Consider the following 7,567-nt stretch of genomic DNA (forward strand, 5'->3'; position numbering starts at 1 on the left):
GGAGGCACCCGCACCCACAGAATGTGTTGACCGACTATCATTACTGACATAACTTGACTGCGGAGAGCTCATCCAGGGTAGAAGACACACCCGAGTCCTCCACCAAAGAGGCACCACAAAAGGTTGGCTTATGTGGGAAGCCGACCCCACCTCAGGGAGGAAAGCGGCTACCATCCTGAGTACCACCCTATCAGCATGAAACACAAGGTAAGGACGCTTATGGAACAGAGCCCTCCCATTCCGAAACTCTGCATGCCGAAGCCAAAGCCAAGAAAAACCCCAAGGAGCCATAGGTGGTACAAAAGGTGGCTGCCCCCGCAACACCTCCTGAAGAAATGGCTGCATCTCAGGAATGAGGAGCAACTTACGGTGAAAGAAAATGAGAAGAGCAGAAACCTGCACTTTAGAAGATCCCAATCGCAGGCCAGAAACTGATCTGGCCTAGAGAAAAAAACAAACAACGGAACAACCGCAAAGTTGTAGACGGAAAGCCCCGACTGGTACCCATGTCACATAAGAGCGCCAGGTGCGATGATAATGCACAGCCGAAACCGGTCTCCTGGCGCTAAACATGGTGGGAAAGAAAAAACTGAGTCTGGGATTCTTTTGCATCCTAAGATATCAGTTCAAGAGCCACCTCGTAAAATGCAGTTTTGCTAAATTGGGGTGGACGAAAGGACCCTGTTGCAGAAGGTCCGGGAAAGAGGAAGGGGCCACGGGACTTGTGCCAGGAGGAACTGAAGGTCCGAGAACCAAATAGTCCGAGGTCAGTTCGGAGCCACGAGAAGACTGAGGTCGACTTGTGTTTTATCCTATCTTGTAAACGAGGAATTAGTGGAATCGGAGTAAACTGGTAATCCAAGTTATAGGACTGGTAGAGTGTCGACTGCCCTTGCCTGCGGATCCCGAGTACTTGATATGTGTGCTGGAAGCTGATTATTCAATCTGGACACCATGGGGGTCCACCTGAGGACGACCCAATCGACTCACAAGTGCGTGGGACACGTCTGGGTAAATCCTCTGGGTAAAGATGGACGTCCTGGCGACTTAGGTAATCTGTTTTCCAGTTGTCCACTCTCGGGATGGATACTGCCGACAGCAATAAAAAGACTGTCGTGCTACCAGAGAATCTTCTCGCATGGCCATGAGACCTCGAGTTCCACCCTCGAGGTTGACGTTAGCGACTGCCTTCGCGTTGTCTGAGTAAAACCTCCCCGGAAGAGACCTTAGCAACTTTGCTGCTTGTAGCAGAGCATAGTAAATTACTCTGAGTTCCAAGTAGCCGGAACCAAACGGATCCGTTGATGTAGATGCAGGCGAGTCCCTGACCTCTGTGATAGCAGGTCTAGCTGGAACACGCAGGAGTAGAATCGTCCGAATTGAAGTGCTCCGAAAGCAGCTACCATCTTCCTCAAGAAACGTAAACCAAGAAGCATGGACACCGTCTTTGGTCTGAGGACTAACAACCGAATATCCCTGCTTAGTCTTCCGGAATGAAAATCCTCAGAAATACCGTATCCAGGATCACCACCAGAAATTGGAGTCTCTGGGATGGACTGAGGCTGGATTTCTAGAAATTGATTATCCAACCATGTTGGAGAAGAGTCTGGTATGTCAGGTAGGCGTGGTCCAAGAAAAGAGATTCCTATGGAGCCTTGAATAACAGGCTCTTAGGTGAAAATGCGGGGAACCGAGGATAACCATAACGGCAACGCCCAAAATCGTTAGTGATTTTTCAAAATTGCAAAACGCAGGAAGGCCTGGTGCGGTTCCCCATATGGGAACATGGAGATAGGCATCTTCTATATCCAGGGAAATGAGGAACTCCGCTGGTTCCAACTTGCAAGACAGACTGAAGTGACTCCATTTTGAAATGATACATCCTCAGATACTGGATTAAAGACTTCAGGTTTAAGATGGGTCTGACTGAACCATCGGGCTTGGGCATCACCCAAAGATCTGAGTAAAGCCCCATACCACGTTGATGCGCTGGAACCGGAGCAAGCACAGCAGATTGTTACAGAGACTGCGACCAAGCCTGTTGAAAAGACCTTAAGCAAGTTCTGTACCTGTCGTGCAACCTTTTGTGGACGACCGCTACCTCTGCCGCCCCATGTCTACTTGGGAGCATCTCGGGCCCTACCCTGAAAGGGTTGTGGGTGCATGAAAAGACTGAAACGAGGAGCCAGAGTAAGGTCTCCTGGATCCAAAGCATATCACCAGTGAACTGTAAATATTCAACAGCCCTTCTGGATTCTGCGGCTGCCTGCCAAGAGCGCAACCAGAGAGCTCTGCGGCCAGAAATGGCCGAAGCGGATATGCGAGTACTGATCTGACTGCATAGATCATGAATGTGTTCCGCTAATAGATGCAACTCTGCTCTGGATGTACCGGAGTCCAAGCTCGTATTCAAGTGGTCCGCCCAGCCAGCTACCGCTTTGTTAATCCAGGCGCTAATAAGTTCTAAGTTGAACCCCCCCTGTAGTATAAATAGATCGGTCCAACTACGATAAGAAGGGGGTCCCCATGGTAGATCTAGGATCTGTCGGACAGTCAGAATTAAAGGCTCCCCCACCGTAGAGTATTAAGTAACGTAGCACCCGGCATTGGAAGCATTGTTTTCATAGAAAGACGAGAATAGACTCATCCACCGGGAATATGTCACCCACCTTTCCATCATAGATAATGGAAAAGGGTTACTGGGGGGGGGGGGAACGACGTGGAATCTGTATCAAACAGATTAAAAATCTCTGAGTAGCAGGAACAGATTTTAAATTCTGATTCACGGATCCTCATGAGCGTGGAATTCCCCGTCTGACTTCTCTGACTGTAGGACAGTCATCAGAGGGCGCTTTCGAGTAGTTTTTTTTTTTTTTTGTAATAGAAAACAGAGGGTACAATAGCCGCAGTACCTATAACCTCAGGTATTGAGAGGTAACGCGGCAGGGGGCTTGTCTCAGACCTTCCCAGAGAGAATAGCATTAGACCCCTTCAGCTGTACCTGGAAGAGACGTGAGTGAGGGTGGAAGAGGAGGCTTCTGCCCACACTTTCCAGGAAAATAAGAAAGTTAGCCGCTTGCAGGCTCGCATCGCTCGCCACAAAGATATATTCCCCTCTCACTTGGATGGTAGGGAATGACGTTGGACACTGGTAGATGACGTCATCGTACATCTATGGAAAGGGATGTCTCTCTTCACCTTCCCAGAGGCACGGAGGAAGTGACCTCACATGCGTGTGACGCACTCAGTGTGTAATCTTTTTTGGGTGCACCGGTCCTGGCAGTACTGCAATACCAGGTCAATGCGTGGAGTGGACAGAGCAAGCTCTTCTTCCATCTCCCTGTTCTAAAAATCCATTTAATCTATGGCCCCCAGATAGGGGGCGGATCAGATATTAAACTGATAAGAACAGATACTACACTTGATCTTAGCCAAAAGGCAGAGAAGTGATTCAGCACTGAGCTTCCCTTCCGCTCCCAGAGAGGTTGAGACCTACTCATTTCTAGACCTACTCATTTCTGCTATCACGTCAGCGGCCCATGTAGGAGTGAGTGAAGCAGAATAAGCCATGGAAGGGACTATTAAACATTTTGTTTTAAATACATATATATATATGTATATATACATACATATACACACATATATATACACACACTTTTGTCCAAGGCAGGACTTGATCCTGGGACCTAGTGGTTCAGGGACGGTGGAGAAGCCTACTGCCTGTCATTTAAGACACACAGACAGTATCCAGACTATAGAAAAAAACAGAAGGCCAAAGGAGAACACCTCCCCAGCCCACAGGTTAGCTCCTTTCAAGGAGAATCCAGCCTTTACTTAATCAACTGCAACTCTAACAGGGAGAGATGCAGGCATACAGTAATAAAGACAGCAGACACGCTGTTTGTAACAGCTCCATGCCACTTAGAGAGCGCGTCTTTAGACTCCGTGTAAAAGATGCTATAAAATAATAAAACAAAATAAAATAAATGTATTGCTGGAGCACAGCCTGTAGTGACCAGCTCCTAAGGCACATTTTCTAAACTGAGGGCTGGTGGGGAATAGAGAGGGAGGAGCTTCACACTTTTGAATTAATTAGTGCCAGCTCCAGCTAACCACGCCTCTATACCCCAGCGTAAGCACCTCCAGTGTCCCCTAGTGGATGAAAGAGAAATGTATCTATTCACTCATACAGGTATGTAGAGTTTTATACATCTTATGGTGCGCCCATGCCCTATCCGCATGTTTGGTTTGTTACTAATCATAATCTTCAGTGCCCATCAGCCAGGGCCGTCCCGCCCATTACGCCGACTACGCACGTGCGTAGGGCGCCAGCCAGCAGAGGGCGCTCAATCCCCAGCGCGGCCAAACCTCTACAGGATCCCTCCTCCCGCTGCCACACTCCTTCCCCCCGTCTCCACCTGCGCCACATTACTTCCTCCCACCCCCCCGCGCCAGCTCACTCCTGAGCTCCGGCTAGGCTTCCCCCACGGGCACTATGTGAGAGACGTCATGACGTCTTTCACATAGTAACGAGGAGCAGTGGACGCAGGATCGGGGCTTAAGGTAAGTAAACTGTTTATTTTTTTGTGTGTGTGTGTTTTGCTCTATTACCGGCGGTACTGCTACTGGGGGTACTGCTACAGGGGCTACTGCTACAGTGGCTAGTGGGGGTACTGCTACTGGGGGTACTGCTACAGGGCTACTGGGGGTACTGCTACAGGGGCTACTGCTACAGTGGCTAGTGGGGGTACTGCTACTGGGGATACTGCTACAGGGCTACTGGGGGTAATGCTACAGGGGCTACTGAGGGTACTGCTACTGGGGGTACTGCTACAGGGCTACTGGGGGTAATGCTACAGGGGCTACTGAGGGTACTGCTACTGGGGGTACTGCTACAGGGGCTACCGGGGGTACTGCTACAGGGGCTACTGCTACAGGGGGTACTACTACAGGGGCTACTGGGGGCACTGCTACAGGGGCTACTGGGGGCACTGCTACAGGGGCTACAGCTACAGGGGCTACTGGGGGTACTGCTACAGGGTTACTGGGGGTACTGCTACAGGGGCTACTGGGGGCACTGCTACAGGGGCTACTGGGGGTAATGCTACAGGGTTACTGGGGGTACTGCTACAGGGGCTACTGGGGGCACTGCTACAGGGGCTACTGGGGGTACTGCTACAGGGGCTACTGGGGGTACTGCTACAGGGGCTATGGGGTACTGCTACAGGGGCTACTGGGGGTACTGCTACAGGGGCTACTGCTACAGGGGTTACTGGGGGCACTTCTACAGGGGCTACTGGGGGCACTACTACAGGGGCTACTGGGGTACTGCTACAGGGGCTACTGGGGGCACTGCTACAGGGGCTACTGGGGGCACTGCTACAGGGGCTACAGCTACAGGGGCTACTGGGGGTACTGCTACAGGGTTACTGGGGGTACTGCTACAGGGGCTACTGGGGGCACTGCTACAGGGGCTACTGGGGGCACTGCTACAGGGGCTACTGGGGGCACTGCTACAGGGGCTACTGGGGGTAATGCTACAGGGTTACTGGGGGTACTGCTACAGGGGCTACTGGGGGCACTGCTACAGGGGCTACTGGGGGTACTGCTACAGGGGCTACGGGGTACTGCTACAGGGGCTACTGGGGGTACTGCTACAGGGGCTACTGCTACAGGGGTTACTGGGGGCACTTCTACAGGGGCTACTGGGGGCACTACTACAGGGGCTACTGGGGTACTGCTACAGGGGCTACTGGGGGCACTGCTACAGGGGCTACTGGGGGCACTGCTACAGGGGCTACAGCTACAGGGGCTACTGGGGGTACTGCTACAGGGTTACTGGGGGTACTGCTACAGGGGCTACTGGGGGCACTGCTACAGGGGCTACTGGGGGCACTGCTACAGGGGCTACTGGGGGTAATGCTACAGGGTTACTGGGGGTACTGCTACAGGGGGCACTGCTACAGGGGCTACTGGGGGTACTGCTACAGGGGCTACGGGGTACTGCTACAGGGGCTACTGGGGGTACTGCTACAGGGGCTACTGCTACAGGGGTTACTGGGGGCACTTCTACAGGGGCTACTGGGGGCACTACTACAGGGGCTACTGGGGTACTGCTACAGGGGCTACTGGGGGCACTGCTACAGGGGCTACTGGGAGCACTATTACAGGGGCTACTGGGGTAATTATTACAGGGGCTCTACTACTGGGGGCATTATTACAGGGGCATTACTACTGGGAGCAATTTTACTGGGGAACTACTACTGGGCATTATTACAGGGGCACTACTACTGGGCATTATAACGGGCACTACAACTGGGGGCTAACTTCTTGGGGCATTATTATAGGGGCACCTTTACAGGGGACAATTTTAAAGGGGACATTACTACTGGGGCAATTTTACAGGGGGCATTACTACTGTGGCATTACTACTGGGGGCACTAATACAGGGAGCATTACTTTTGGGGGCACTACTACTGGGGCCACTACTAATGGGGGCATTGCAGAAGGGGCACCACTACTGGGGGCATTATGTATAAGTGTCACTACTGCTGAAGGCATTGTACAAGGGTCACTACTACTTTGGGCATTGTGTATAAGGGGCACTACTACTGTGGGCATTGTGTGTAAGGGGCACTACTACTGTGGGCATTGTGTATAAGGGGCACTAATGTTGGCATTGTGTAAAAGGGGCACTACTGTGTGTCAGAACATAAATAAGGGACTCTACTATGTGGTGTAATGTGAATCGGACACTATGTGGTATAATATGAGATATGGTAAGAACTTACCCTTGTTATCTCTATTTCTACGAAGTCCATAGGGTTCCACAGGATACCTTGGGGTATAGGTGTGACGTCAGTCGCAGGGCACCAAAGAGTTAAGCTTTCAGCCTCCCAGGATGCACTAGGTCCCCCCTCCTATACCCCGCCCCCGGGCCAAGGCACCTCAGTTAGTTACCAAGCCATAGGCCGGAGGAGGAGAAGGAAGAGAGAGAACAAAGATCTGGACACATACAAGAATCACATTCTCACCAGAGGGAGACGGAAAACCGGTGACCAGAGCAAAGCCCATCTGCAGCACAGGTGCGACAGGGCGGGAGTCCTGTGGAACCCTATGGACTTCGTAGAAATAGAGATAACAAGGGTAAGTTCTTACCATATCTCATATTTTCTACTTCAGGGTCCATAGGGTATCCACAGGATACCTTGGGGATGTCCCAAAGCAGTATCCTTTAAGGGTGGGGACGCTCCTGTGCAGAAAGGAGAATCCGCCGCCCGAAGGAAGCATCCTGAGAGGCGAAGGTGTCAAACCTGTAATACCTCACGAAGGTATGGACAGAAGACCACGTAGCAGCCTTGCAGATCTGAACTGCCGAGGCACCACGTCGAGCTGCCCACGAAGGACCCACAGACCTAGTGGAATGAGCCTTCAGAGAAGGAGGGACCGGTAGGCCTTCATGAAGATAAGCTTCAGAAATAGCCATACGGATCCAGGCTGCCAAAGTTTGCTTTGAAGCAGGCCAACCCTTTTTACAGAAGCCATAGAGGACAACAAAGCGTCCGAC

General features: G+C 51.6%; 1 non-coding gene across 1 annotated transcript; it reads right to left on the reverse strand.

Annotated features, from left to right (window-relative positions):
- Positions 1-3,260: 3,260 nt before the first annotated feature.
- On the reverse strand, positions 3,261-3,451 carry LOC148453732 (U2 spliceosomal RNA). Its single transcript, XR_015874875.1, has one exon. It is a non-coding gene; the product is annotated as a U2 spliceosomal RNA (small nuclear RNA).
- Between the last annotated feature and the right edge of the window lie 4,116 nt (positions 3,452-7,567).

This window comes from Taudactylus pleione, unplaced genomic scaffold (genome assembly GCF_031769625.1).
Source record: "Taudactylus pleione unplaced genomic scaffold, aTauple2 ptg001103l, whole genome shotgun sequence".
NCBI lineage: Eukaryota > Metazoa > Chordata > Amphibia > Anura > Myobatrachidae > Taudactylus > Taudactylus pleione.